Here is a 16,187-nt window from a genome sequence, read left to right on the forward strand (position 1 = left end):
ATAAAGACCAGAGCAGAAATAAATGAAATAGAAACAAAGAAAACAATAGCAAAGATCAATAAAACTAAAAGCTGGTTCTTGGAGAAGATAAACAAAATTGATAAACCATTAGCCAGACTCATCAAGAAAAAGAGGGAGAGGACTCAAATCAATAAAATTAGAAATAGAAATGAAAAAGGAGAAGTTACAACAGACACCACAGAATACAAAGTATCCTAAGAGACTACTACAAGCAACTCTATGCCAACAAAATGGACAACCTGGAAGAAATGGACAAATTCTTAGAAAGGTATAACCTTCCAAGACTGAACCAGGAAGAAACAGAAATATGAACAGACCAATAACAAGTAATGAAATTGTAACTGTGATTAAAAATCTTCCAACAAACAAAAGTCCAGGACCAGATGGCTTCACAGGTGAATTCTATCATTTAGAGAAGAGCTAACACCTATCCTTCTCAAACTCTTCCAAAAAATTGCAGAGGAAGGAACACTCCCAAACTCATTCTATGAGGCCACCATCACCCTGACACCAAAACCAAACAATGATACCACAAAAAACAAAATTACAGACCAATATCACTGATGAATATAGTTGCAAAAATCCTCAACAAAATACTAGCAAACAGAACCCAATAACACATCAAAAGGATCACACCCCATGATCAAGTGGGATTTATCCCAGGGATCCAAGGATTTTTCAATATATGCAAATCAATCAATGGGATACACCATATTAAAAAATTGAAGAATGAAAGCCATATGATCAACTCAATAGATGCAGAAAAACTTTTGACAAAATTCCATACCCATTTATGATAAAAACTCTCCAGAAAGTAGGCATAGAGGGAATCTACCTCAACATAATAAAGGCCATATACAACAAACCCAGAGCAAACATCATTCTCAATGGTGAAGACCTGAAAGCATTTCCTCTAAGATCAGGAAAAAGACAAGGATGTCCACTCTCACTACTATTATTCAACATAGTTTTGGAAGTCCTAGCCACGGCAATCAGAGAAGAAAAAGAAATAAAAGGAATACATATTGGAAAAGAAGAAGTAAAACTGTCACTGTTTGTAGATGACATGATACTATACATAGAGAATCTTAAAGATGCCACCAGAAAACTACTAGAGCTAATCAGTGAATTTGATAAAGTTGCAGGACACAAAATTAATGCACAGAAATCTCTTGCATTCCTATACACTAATGATGAAAAATATGAAAGAGAAATTAAGGAAACACTCCCATTTACCAATGCAAAAAAAAGAATAAAATGCATAGGAATAAACCTACCTAGGTAGACAAAAGACCTGTTTGCAGAAAACTGTAAGACACTGATGAAAGAAACTAAAGATGATACCAATAGATGGAGAGATATACCATGTTCTTGGATTGGAAGAATCAACATTGTGAAAATGACTATACTACCCAAAGCAATCTACAGATTCAATGCAATCCCTGTCAAATTGCCAATGGCATTTTTTACAGAACTAGAACAAAAAAATCTTAAAATTTGTATGGAGACAGAAAAGAGCCTGAATAGACAAAGCAGTCTTGAGGGGAAAAAAAAGGAGCTGGGGGAATCAGACTCTGTGACTTCAGACTATACTACAAAGCTGCAGTAATCAAGACAACATAATACTGGCTCAAAAACAGAAATATAAATCAATGGAACAGGATAGAAAGCCCAGAAATAAACCCACGCAACTATGGTCAACTAATCTATGACAAAGAAGGCAAGGATATACAATGGAGAAAAGACAACCTCTTCCATAAGTGATGCTGGGAAAACTGGACAGCTACATGTAAAAGAATGAAATTAGAACACTCCCTAACACCATACACAAAAGTAAACTCAAAATGGATTAGAGACCTAAATATAGGGTCAGACACTATAAAACTCTTAGAGGAAAACATAGGAAGAACACTCTTTGACATAAATCACAGAAATCTTTCTTGATCCACCTCCTAGAGTAACGGAAATAAAAACGAAAATAAACAAATGGGACCTAATGAAACTTCAAAGCTTTTGCACAGCAAAGGAAACCATAAACAAGACAAAAGGACAATCCTCAGAATGGGAGAAAATATTTGCAAATGAATCAACAGACAAAGGATTAATCTCCAAAATATATAAACAGCTCATGCAGCTCAATATTAAAAAAACAAACAACCCAATCCAAAAATGGGCAGAAGACCTACATAGACATTTCTCCAAGGAAGACATATAGATGGCCAAGAAGCACATGAAAAACTGCTCAACATCACTAATTATTAGAGAAATGTAAATCAAATCTACAATGAGGTATCACCTCACACCAGTTAGAATGGCCGTCATCAGAAAATCTACAAACAAATGCTGGAGAGGGTGTGGAGACAAGGGAACCCCTTGCACTGTTGGTGGGAATGTAAATTGATACAGCCACTATGGAGAACAGTATGGAGGTTTAAAAAACTAAAAATCAAACTACCATATGATCCAACAATCCCACTACTGGGCATATACCCACAGAAAACCATAATTCAAAAGCACACATGCACCCCAATATTCATTGCAGCACTATTTACAATAGCCAGGTCACGGAAACAACCTAAATGCCCATCGACAGACGAATGGATAACAAAGATGTGGTACATATATGCAATGGGATATTACTCAGCCATAAAGCGGAACGAAATTGGGTCATTTGTAGAGATGTGGATGCATCTAGAAACTGTCATACAGAGTAAAGTAAGTCAGAAACAGAAAAACAAATATCGTATATTAACGCATATATGTGGAACCTAGAAAATGGTACAGATGAACCGGTCTGCAGAGCAGAAACTAAGGGACAGAAGTAGAGAAAAAAACGTATGGACTCCAAGGGAGGGAGCAGCAAGGTGTGGGGGTTGTGGCGTGATGTATTGGGAGATTGAGATTGACATGTATACACTGATGTGTATATAATGGATGACTAATAAGAAAAATAAATAAAGTAATTAAAACAAAGAGTTGCAGAAATTATTTTCAAAGAAAAATAAATGTAGCATCTTAACTTCGTTGGATGTTGGGCAAGAGATAGTACTGTAACATGAGAAAATATCAAATTGTTGGTTAAATCCTGCTCTTTGCTTGGTCAACAGTCTCTCCTTCTAGCTAAGCAGCAACTTTTTGAGTAAGGTCTCCAGGAACATTAAACCATTGAGACTTTCCTCACTTCTCTTTTGCTACCCTGAACTCTCTCATAGGCATTGAAACATGATTTAGTTTCTCCTATCATCATCCCCAGACCACACGCCAAATTTCAATTAACTGTGCATCTCTTTACTTCTCTTCACCATCAGCCTGCATAACAGAGTTGTCAATAGTTGGAATTTTCACTTCCTTGATCCACCAAAATCTAAGTACAGAATTTATCCACAGAATTTATATTTGTTAAGTTTGCCAAGAAATAAAACATTAGTAAATCCAATGGACAGGGTTGGTTTTCCTTCTTTAAACTCTTAACAACTTTCAACCTAATTAAAAATATCATTTTTAAAATATTCTCATCTCTTGGTTCAACCTCCAGGCTTCTTTCTATCTCTCCCTCGGATAATATTGTATCACCTTTGTTCTGCTTTCTCTTACTCCAGTAAATGTTGGAATTGCTCAACTCCTTTCTTTTCTGAATCTATATTCTTTCCCTGAGCGATACCCTCCACTCCATTGGTTTGAATTATGATGTGTATGTCTATGAATCACAAATACGTCATCCCCAGCCCACTCCTCATATCTGTGCTCCTAAACTGTGAGAACAATTATCTTCAGTTGAATGTACCTATAATACCAAAACATAGTATTTCTATAATTAAACTCAAGATCTCCCCTCTCCCACTTTGCCACTCATCCAGTTTATCCTCTCAGTTTATGGCCTACATGCATGCCAGGATTTAATAGAAATTATGTTGCCCAAGCTTGTTTGCTGACTTATCTTTCCAATCACTCATGAATTCTTTTCAATTTTTCATTGGTAAATGTTCTTGAATCTATCCACTTATTTGCATCTCTATTCCACTACCTTCATCCCAACCATCTCTCCTAGCCTCTGAATTTATCTCTTAATGACTTACATCTAGTTCGTTCCTCACAGGAAGATCAAAATTACCTTTACGCTTAAAAAAAAAAAAAAATGAATTTCTAGGAAATCTTCCAGGTGCTCTAGGGTGGAATATAATTACTTCACTTGGGCAACATTTGAAACCTTTAACACGGTTTAAGATGCCCTTCATAGTTACTTATTAGTTAAGGCTGTATTTTACTACTCGTTCCTCATACTCTTGTTCTTGAGACAGCACAAGCATTTCTTAAACTCACTGTGGTAGGCACGATAATTCACCCACTTGTCCGCATCTTAACCCCAGAAACCTGTGAATATGTTATCTTACATGGTAAAAATTACTTCACAAATGTTACTAAGTTAAGGATCTTGAGATGAAGAGGTAAGCCCACATTATCCCAGTGGATCCAAGCTAGTCCTTGTAAGTAAAAGAGGGAAGCAGGAGAGTCAGAGGAGAGTTTGGGGGCATGTGATTACTGACTTGGAGGCACCCACAAGCCAAGAAATATAGGCAAATTCTAGAAGTGTCAAAAGGCAAAGAAACGGATTTTTCTCGGAGTCTCCAAACGGAACATAGTCCTATCAACACCCTGATTTTAGCCTAGTGAGATTGATTTTGCACTTTTGACCTCCAGAACTGCTACATAATAAATCTGTGTTAAATCAGTAAGTTTGTGGAATCTGTTATAGAAGCAGTAGGTAACTAACACACTCACCATGTTCTTTTTGGCCTCAAATTCTTTACATACACAATATGACCCTTACCTAGAAATTTCTGCTTCTCTTTACCTGGCTAATTTTTGGTTTTTCTTTTTACCTCAGATTAAATATCATTTCCTATGGAAAACCTTCTCTGCTTCTCACCTACAAACATTAGGTGCCTGTATTAGTTTTCTATTTAAGCAACTTAATGGCTTAAAAGAAGATACATTTATTATCTTACCTGTTCTGAAGGTCAACAGTCCAAAATCATTTTCACTGGGCTAAAATTAAGATGTCAGCAGGGCTTGGTTCTGCTAGAGACTCTAGGGAATAATCTGTTTTCTTTTATTTTCCAGTTTCTAAAAGCCACCTACGTACTTGGTTCATGGCTCCTTCCTCCCTTTATTTCAACCTCTTGCTTCCATGGTCACATCTCCTACTAGTAACTCTGGTCTCCTCCTCTTAAAAGGGCTCTTACGATTACATCAGACATGGCATAATAATCCAGGATAATCTCCTTGTCTCAAGATTCTGAACTTAATCACATCTACAAAGCCTGCTTTACCATAAAATGTAATATCCATAGGTTCTGGGGATTAGGATATGGACATATTTAAGGTACCATTATCCATTCTATCATAGCCCCCATTGTACACTCCATATATACCCTGTATTTTCATAATCAAAATCTTTTTGTAAGTCTTTGCAGAATCAAAATTATTTATTTGTAATAACTTGTATTTGTAATATTTACTTTTCCTTCTTGGCTGTATTCTTTACAAGTGCATTGAAAAAAATAAAAATATACACTGTTATATGCCAGACATACTTTGACAACTACGACTTCTATATTTTGAAGTCTTGACAATATTCTCAAATGGCAAAAATAAACACTTTTAAGTATATTTTATGAAACCTGTACCTCTAGATGACCCTTGCAGATTTGTGCCTACCTTCTGAAGCTAGTCTCTGAGAAAAAGCAAGTATTTAGGTAGAGCCATGTCATATCTAAACATGAGGAAGAGAAGGTGCAAGTTTCCAGGGATGGTTTTAAGTTAGGGGTGATTTTTAGTTCACTGAGGGAGGCTAAAGTGAGACCGGGATTGCAAAATTAGACATTATCTTTTACTTCATAGAAGTTGATGGGAGTAAAGTTAAAGGCTAGAGCCCAGAATTAGGACAGGATATCAGAGAATGCTGTAGAATAGTGTTTTTCAATAGTTTTTTTCAATAGTGTTCTTACTTAATGAAGGACTAGTTTTATCCTTTTTAAATTAATAATCTGTCATGGTTAGATAGCTTTATAAAATTTAACAATAAATTACTAGCAAAAATAAAATGAAAAAATACATATACACAAGAGAAGATCAAAATTTCACAGACATAGGGAAAAAGAGTTACCAGAACTACACATGTTGTTTACTGAATGTTCAAAAATGCTATGTAAGGAAACACTATTACATTCCCAAATTTCTGGAATTTCAAACTATAGATTACTGAAAAGTTATGAGTGAAAGGGCTATTTTCCACATTAAATCTCTTTACAAACATTTTGATGAATATTATGCATGTCAATTCTTAAAGATTTAATGTGAAAAATGAGCTTGCTTCTTGCTTGTTAGTTTGTCTAGTCTAGGTGAGGTTGATGACAACGGTGCTTGCTTGGGATAATGTATATCTACATTGTATTTCTATTTTGTTTTGATAATATGGGCAGAGAAGCCAGTCTCAGAGACGTTTGTTGAATTGAATGAAAAATCAAATTTAAAGTGATTTCAGTCAGTCTCAGAATGTTCATTTTTAACTTTGATCCAAAATGAAGCAAATTGTGCTGCTTTTCAAAATTCAGTTTTAATTACTCATCAATAGCAATTCCAACAACGTATTCTATATAATTATGATTAAATTTAAATTATTTTATGATTAAAGTAAGGAATCCCATATTCATAGATTTGTCCTATGTGAAACTTATCTGCTTGAAAAACTCAAATCAAAATTTTCTGTAAAATTCTTGTTTTTCAGTGATAACTTTCCTCAGATATGTAACATGAACATCCTCTACCTAACTGATAATTATTCTTAAATTAAGAAACATGTTACAGAATCTGAGGAAATGGTTCTTCTAGACTTCTACCTTTTGTTTATTTTCTTTGACTTTATCTGCCTTTGAAAGCCATGTTGTATTGGGTCATTTGCATGTAAAATTTTAAAATATGATAAAGGCTGAATATATGCAATATGAAAACTAGCGGCCCAATTTATAGCTTTTAAAAGTTAGGACCAAACTGATTGTTATTTTGTAGAAATACTAAGTGTTCAGTAATTAAAACATTTTGAACAGAAATTTTGATTCTTTTTTATGATCAGTTCCACATTATCACATAATAATCACAACTTTAATGTTTTAGCCTATGTAATTAATAAATATTACTATGTCACTAAGCACATTTTTTTTTTTTTTTCACAGCAAGTCTTTCTCCATGAAGCAAGAAGTGTATCAATTTATATTCTGGCACAATCTCACTCTTTATATAACTACTTCAGAAGGTTTTCTGATATCACAGCTATTTCTTCAGAACACATTTCTACCAAACTTAGACTACAAACCACATTTTCAAACTATGTAATCTTTTATATTTTTATAAAGTATAAATTTTGTTGTGTTTCCAGCAATGAAGCTAAAAAAAATTATTTTCCTTCCCATCACTACTATGTTCAAATCATAGATACATTTTTTAAATTGTCATGTTAGCTGTATCTGGGCACTTGCCAAGTTGCAATGAAAAATACTTTGAAAGCTTTGTTTTCTGAGATGGTCCTTCTTATCGCTAGCCTGTTCTGGAATACATGATATGGTATCAGAGCAAAGTGGTATTTTCACTACTTTCTCTGCTACAAATTCACCACTATTTTTAAGCCAATATAATATCATTGCAATTGTATCTTTTTAGTCTTGGCTGTTGCTTCATTAGAATCCTGCAAAGCACTAATGTTCATAGGTAAACTATGAAACATCTGTTTCTAACAGCCTTTAATTCAATGCTTTTTACTTCAAATATTCTTTGTTTTGAAATTGTTTCTTTATGATTTGTTCATAACTTTTGCTCGGATTTTGATGGTTTTCTTGGTTCATTAGCCATGCTATGACCCCACAAATAAGATACTATTATTTACATTTCTCCATTAATTATGGCTACAAAACTGAACTTGGCACACAAGAGATCATGCTTCTAGGTAAAATTAGTAGTACATATTTGGGATTTCTTCAGAGTTATTTCCATTGCCATCATTTGGTTTACAACCAACAGAGTTCATCTTTCCTTGGACTCTGTGCTCCCGAAACAGCAACAGTTAAGAAATCTCCCCACCCAATTGTGTTCTGGGAAATGGCTTACTGCTAAGAGCCAAGCTTCCATACCACAGGAATTAGATAAGACTCAAGGATGCCCCTTGTTTACCTGTCTCAATGCCAGACACAGATCCTCCAAAATTTCCATTCTTTGTCTCATACATGATTAGTTGAACTATTTATAACCACTAACCAATCTGGACAAAATACCTGCTAACTTAAACCTAAATTTGTTGAACCTCTCTGCTACTTCTAAATGTGGAACAACCCTCCATAGAGACCCACGAATTGGCTGACCACAGGGAAAGAAGTTCCCTGATCCAATGTCTGATCACATACCTGCTCAACCTGCTCCCCAAGTCCAATTCTTTCTAACCTTACTTACCTCTCCCTGTAAAAGAAAATTCTTTTCTGCCTGACATTTGAGACACTTTTAGATATTATGCTTGGAGACTTTTTCCTAATGCAGTGGTCTACCTCTCCTTAGTGCAACAGTCGTTTTAAGTAAAATGTATCCTTACCTAGGTCCCAGTCTGTTTTTATTTGAAAGTTTTTGGATGTTGACACTCAAATGGAGTGCTGACCACCCTCAGACCTTCTGTCTTCCTCTGTGTTCATTCCAGCTTCTCTGATCCTCTGTTCTTTCCTGGCTGGGGTTCTTAACCATGGTGGTAATTCTCAACTCTTCACCCATTTTCCGGACATTGGTCTGTTGTAACGTGATAAAGGGTTACTTTGATTCTCTCATGCATAAACAATTTTCTTGGCCCTTCTGTGAGGCCTTTTCTGTTTCTTCTTTGATCCTCAAGCCGAGGATCATTTGAGGGAATTTCTTTAGCTCCTTAACTGGGTATTACATGGAGGAATTTCCTTGGTTCTGTGGGGATTGTGTGAGGGAATGAATCAGGTGGGCCTTTTCCCAGCTCCCATAAGGTTTTATCTCTGATTTAATTATCTAATCCCATGTGTAACTTTCACCTGATTAGGCACTCTGCCTCATCTTTTTCCATTGACTACATGCTTTTCCATTATTGCACTGTCTTAATCTGCTTGAGCTGCCATAACAAAATACTATAGATTGGGGAAAATTAGAATCATGAATTTATATTCTCACAGTGCTGGAAGTCTGGGATCATGGTATCAGCATAGTTAAGTTCTGGTAAGAACTCTTTTCCTTGTTTGCAGGTGACTGCTTCCTTGCTGTGTACTCACATGGCTTTTCTCATGTGCATGCCCATGGAGAGAGAGAGCGTGTGAGCGCGTAAGCTCTCTTGTGGCTTTTCTTATAAAGGCACTAATCCTCATGTCCTTATCTAACCATCAGTCTCTCCTAAAGGACCCATCCTCAAATATCTTCACATTGGTGGTTAGGGCTTCAACATATGAATCTGGGGGGCACAAATGTTCAGGCACTAATTCTGCTCAGTACCTTGAGAAATGGAAAAATTCACCATGGAACCATTTAAAACTTCAATATTCTGGACTTTTTGGAAAATTTGGGACTGCCCCAAATTTGGGGCCATTTAAAGCCTCCCTTTCCCATTACCAATTCCTTCTCTTTCTTTCTTTATACTACCTTTGGTCCTCCTTCAGCTTCTGTGAATCTTTTATCTCTCTCTCTTCAACATCTCCAACTCCTCCACCACTCTGTCCACTTCTGCCAGACCTTTCCATTCTCACTTTGGCCCTCAGCTCCTTAAAGTAACTCCATACTCCAGCTTTACTTGGGCTCTCAAAGGGCTCAGGACCCTAAAAGCAACTGCCTGAGACTGAAAAAGCTAACTGGAAACAGTCTGGGTATCATATCACTCACATGACTTTGGAGACCTCAAGATGGCCACTTGTTCTCCTCTTTTTCCCTTGTCCAACGTTTAGTCTATAGGCTAAATAAGATTACATACCAGAGCAAAAAAAATTAATGCTCTCCTCCACAAATGTTAGTGGGTATCCTTTAAATCCCATATTAAACAGGCAACCTTAAATTTTCCCATCTACCAGAAACATAATCCTGGTAAAAATATAAAGGTGGGGATTAGAGCCAGACCTTCTCTACAAACCAGTGAGTTTTGTATTTCTGTGTTTATGTCTGACTCATAGATGAAATTTTAGAATTGAACCTATAAGCTCTGCATTTGGGTCTGTTTGGTCTGTCTATGCATGTATGTATATGCATATATATGTGCTATGAACTGAATTATGCCTCCCCCTCAGTTTGTATATTGAAGTTCTAACCCCCAATATGACAATACTCGGAAATAGGGCCTTCAAGGAGGTTAAATGAAGTCAAAAGTGTGGAGCTCTAATCTGATAAGGCTGATGTCTTTATAAGAAGAGGAAGAGACACTAGAGCATTTCCTCTCTCTCTCTCTGCACACACAGAAGAAAGGCTCTGTGAGAAGCAGCCATCTGCAAGACAGAAAGAAAGCTCTCACCAGAACCTGACTATGCCAGCACCTTGAACTTGGACTTCTGGCATACAGAACTTTGAGAAAATAAATTTCTGTTGTTTAAGCCACTCAGTCTATGGTCTTTGTTATGCCAGCCCCAATTGACTAATATGCAAATTCGGGTACTGTGAAGTGGGGTACTGCTGTACCAAATACTTAATAATGTGAGATTGGTTTCAGAACTTAGTGATGGGTAGAGGCCAGAAAAGTTTTGAGGTTCGTGCTAGAAATAGCCTACATGATCTTTGAAGGGAGTGTTGTTAGAAATATGGACATTGAAGGTGATTTTGGTGAGGTTTCAGATGGAAATGAGGAACAGGTTTTTGGAAACTAGAGGAAAGACAATCCTTGTTATAAAGTAGCAAAGAACTTGACTCCTCTCTAGTGTTTGGTGGAAGGTAGAACTTGGGAATGATACATTTATAATTTAGCTGAGGAGATTTTTAAGCAAAGTATTGAAGGAGAGGTTTAGTTTCTCTCTACCACTTATAATAAAATGCAAAAGGAGAGATAAACTGAAGGAAAAAGGAACCAGAACTTGAAGATTTGGAAAATTCTTGGCCTATTTATACTGTAAAAAGTGAAGGAGCATGTTCTGAAGAGAGCACAGAGTATGGCTGAACAACCATTTGATAAAGAAATCATGGGTGCAACTCATGGATTTAATCAGCCACCTCAGCAGAAGCCAGGTATAGAGATGGAATTATACCAGCAGAAATACAACTGGAACTAAAGGGGAGAGAAAACATGACAGAATGAAGGAAGGCTGTCAGACTTCTGGGATTCTACAGGACAGGATCATAAATCTATTCAGTTGTGAATATACATACATTATCCTTCAAGAACAGGGAAGAATAACTCCAAAGACAATTCAGAGATCATAGCAGGAGGTGGAGGTTGCTACTCCCACCATAGGCTCAGAGGATAAAGCTGCTTCCTCCTTGATTTCACAGGATAGAACCACCTCCTCGGTTTCACTGGACCACACTGCCCTTATAAAAAGCCACAAGGCAAGGCCCCTACAGAGAGCTATGTGGAAGGGGCCATTAGAAAGAGCCATAAGGAGGATTCTGTTCTGCTAGCTTGAGCAGACTAACATATTATGTATATATGTATGTAGGTAAGTTATGCATGTGTAGTATTTTCCTAATTCTGGATGGTATTGCCAAGTTAAATTATGAAATTCCTCAAAGGAGCTCTATTCTGATTGGCTTAGAGATCAATAAGAGTTTATATAAGTTGAATATTCCTAAAATTGCCAGAAATTAAGACTAATACAATCTTTTTTTTTTGTATTTGGATATGTTCCTCCTAAACTTATATTTTACTGACTAACTTTACATTATATCTACTAGATGTAAGATATGAAATTGTATATTTATGATTAATCAAATTGAATAATTATTTTGACAAATTTTATTTCAACAGTAATTATGTTTTATAGTTCATTAATATGAAGATATAATCTCCAAGATCTTTTGATAACTTAAAATCTTAGACTCAGGAATCTAACCCCTAACCCTGGTGGTCCAGTGGTTAGGACTCTGCACTTCCACTGCAGACGGCATAGGTTCAAACCCTGGTCAGGGAACTAAGGTCCTGCATGCAGCGGCATGACCAAAAAAAAAATCTCCTAGACTTATGTTACATTAGGTTAACTAATGACTATTCTTTCAATACCTAAATCATTTCTTTGTAAGAAGAAATACTGAAATATAAATTACTAAGCCTAATTTTAAATCCTTATGTATTTAGGTCTGTTAATGTTAGTCATTTTGGGTCACATTTACAAGTTATATTACAAGGACACAAACGGTTATAAAAATTGGGGTATGAATATTCTTAAGCTCTAAGACAAACCCCTGGTCTATGACACTGAGTTCACAATTATCCACTTTATATACTTTTCTCTGTGAAATGGAAGCTAATATATTTAAAATTTATAACCAATATATGTTAATGAGACTCTACCAGAAGAAACAGTGGCAGAGAAAAACAAATTTCTATACAGGGTATTCAGGAATTGTTTTCGTTAGGGGAATAAGGAGTAATTTTGTCCCAGTGTAAAGTGATCAGTTATTCCATGTGAGAAAGAGGAAAGTGTAGAACAAAACCTGAATGGGTATAGAAAGTTGTAAAGTTCTACAGACAGGCAATTTTATTTTTTATGTTTAAAGCTATCAAAGGTTTATTTATAAGAATTGTTTGAAAAGTGCTTTTGTGTAAAATAGTACATTGATGCAAAACTAACATCTGGTTTTCTCTCTGTTAAAATGACAAATTTTCTTGAATTATCAGTTTGTTATTGACAAGAGGTTGTAAAATGTGTATCTTTACCTCTGAATAATCTGCCTAGGAGGCAAAAATTCTGTGTCATATTGAAATTGTTTCTTGTGTTTTATTTTGACTTTATCATGACCATAATTAGTTAAGAAAATAAGTTTTCTCATTTTTGTGCTAACTTCTTATTACATCTTATGTATACTTTAAAAACCCCTTATTGTCACAGTGATTTTTGACTGATTTTGTTTTGTGTGCCAAAAACGAGCAAATTTCCTTGTCAGTTGCATTTATATTTTAATAAACTTTCATTAGATCTTTTGCTTTTGAAAATTATCAATGATAAATTAATCACAAGTTTAAAGTCTTACATCCTCTACACAAAGTTTTTTGTTTTATTCTCATGCTTCCCTGAAAGCAATTGCAAATTAGCTACAGACCAGAATGCTGTCTTCAAAAAAGGACTGTCTTAGAGACCCTTAGGAAATGACTATGCCAGGTACTCTTGGGCATAGGTTTCTGATAGCATTGCTTAAATAACTTTGAGATCATACCATTGGACTGAGTCAGGATTTTCATAACTCTAATGTAGAAGCAAATGAGATCACAAGACAACCCTGAATCTATCAGAATAAGAATTAATTACATAGGACAGAAAGAACTCATGAAGGATGATTATGGATTTTACTTAGAATACTGCTGATTTAACATCCTATTTTCTGGATATGAGGAACCCCTTTTTCTTTTCTCTTTTCTCTCTATAATTCCTAACAATTTAGTAGACTATGTTCTTATAAACAGAAGTGAAACATTTATCCTGATCCCTTCATATTTTGGAAAGTCTTATGGAATGAATGTTTTTATTTTATGGCAATATAACTTTGGCTTAGGTTCAATGTGTCTTCCTTTGTTAGCAGAACATAATTGAAAACATTGGTAATAAACCAAGGCTTTGACTGGAATGTCATATTTGAGAATGATGCTTTAAATCACATATGACTAGACACTATTAAGGAGTTCAAGCTAACTTTATGGAGCCAAAACTCACAAAGTCTTATTAGGAAAACTAGTGAATTACCTAGGTTTACAGAGTTTCCACGCTTACAGTTGATAAGGATTAGCATTTCTTTGCAGGCATAGGGAATTTAGGATATTTTAGGGACCTCTAGAAGAGAGAAATTCACCCAAATTTATAGGTACTGAAGGTGGAGTATAATAATGAGTTCTTGGTTTGGCTTCCTAGCCTTCAGAGGCTTTTGAAACACTATCTGAGATTCCTCATGAAAATTTTCAGCAAAGTAAATTTTAGAAGGCCTATAAGGGCAAATCACCATTCTTTATCTATGAAATAATGAGGCCAAATTTAATGAAAGAAACCTTAATTTATGATCTAGAATAACCTTTCTTTGACATTGTCTTTGATCGGAGGAAGGGTGACTATAGAAAGAAATTTTGTGTATCAGTGGACAACCATAGCACTCCATGCAGGTTATCATATTCTGGCCCTCAACTGTTTTTGAGCTATTTAGCATCACTTACCAAATTGTAAGTAACAAATGGGTATGAAAAATGAGGTTTTTTTACCTATATTTCAATTGGACTGGATCCTTTCATCTGTCATGCATTGTCAACCTTTACAATATTTTCAATTCTTCTGGTTTTCTTCAATATTTGACTATACCCCCAACTAATGTTTCCAATTTTTCTCCATCCTTCCTTACTTGGTATTACCAAGAGCTAAAACCTGACTAACCAGATTCTTATATGGGCTCTAGGTAGCCATGTAGCAGACCATTTCCTCCAACATGTGAAGAAAAAATGTGAGCTAAATTCTGAAAACTTGATAACCTTGAAGGACTTATCACCACAGTAGACTATGCATGGGACAAATTTCTTCCTGCGCTATCTGCTGACTGGGTCATTAAGAAGTCTGATAAAGTGCTCAGGTCTTGCAAGCTCTTAGAGGAGAGATAACTGGAACACTGACATCTTATTAGCTTCAAGAAGCTCAACAAGTACTGCTACATAACTGAAAGATTTTCATCCATCAAACTCTTAGAATTCACTGAATACCTCTGGGGTTCAACTTCTGGCTTTTTACTTTAATACAATTTTTTTCATTTATAATTCTTACTTTCATTTTAATCAACTTTCTTTTAAGATGTTTGAACCTAACGCAACTGACCTTTGCTACTGTCTCTCAACAGATAGTTTAACTGATTTTACAGGAACAGTGCCAACAAGAGTCCTCAGGTGTCTACTTCTTAGAAGCTACTTTTCTCCACTCTGATTTACAATCCCCTCTGAGGTACTCAGCAATGAATGATATTCATTTGGCTTAAGCAAATGGGGGAGCTGACAGTGTTAAACTCTACCAGATTCCTGTGCTCCCGGCAAACAGTGACAGGTAAGAAATTCCCCCTTAATCATTTTGTATTCTATAAAACAACTTACTGCAAAGAACCCTCTTCCTCTATGACTTAGATAAGAGTCAATGATGCCTCCTACCTTACTCACCTATGACAAGGCTAGACACAGACCAAATTCTCATTCTTTGTCTCATCTATGATTAGCTAAACAATCTGTACTCACTGACCAATCTGAACAACATATCTGCTAACTTTAGTTGAGTAAACTTTAGTTTCATTTCTTTTCTTCCTCAGAACACACAAAACTGAATTTTGACACATGCCCAGCCTTAGCCAGTATTGGAAAGTGAACCAACTTTCATAACAACCCTGCCAGAGAATCAAGAATCAGTTGATCTTAAGGAAAGACATATTCTGATCAACTGTTTGATCCCACCACCCAAACATTCCCCTCTTACTCACTAAGTTCTTTTTAGCCTTGTAAGTCATCCTATAAAAGAAAATACCTTTTTGCCTGATATTGAAGAGTTTTGCAGATCTTATTATGGTCAAAGTGTTCTCCCTATTGCAAAAGTCTGCCTCATCCTATGGCAATAGTGCCCTTCCTCCTATTGCAATTGTCCTTTCTAATAAAGCTTCTCTTTACCTAAGATCAGAATTTTTTACACTACCATTCTGCAACAGTTAGAAAAATTTTATCTTTTCTGAAAAAATAGTTCAGTGAAAATGTTTCATAATCTGTAAATTAGTAGTGAAAACAAATAATATATATGTCACTTCCTTATTTTTCCAAGTCTTTTTAAACTATAAATTAAAAACCAGGCTTAATTAAAACACAAGACTTAAGAAACCAATGACACATTTTTCTGATATATCCTTTTGAGTTATACTTAACAAGCTAACTTTAAAATGCCACACGTTGGGTTGTGATCCTACTACACATAAGCATCTCACCC

Source organism: Kogia breviceps, chromosome 6, assembly GCF_026419965.1.
Source record: "Kogia breviceps isolate mKogBre1 chromosome 6, mKogBre1 haplotype 1, whole genome shotgun sequence".
NCBI lineage: Eukaryota > Metazoa > Chordata > Mammalia > Artiodactyla > Physeteridae > Kogia > Kogia breviceps.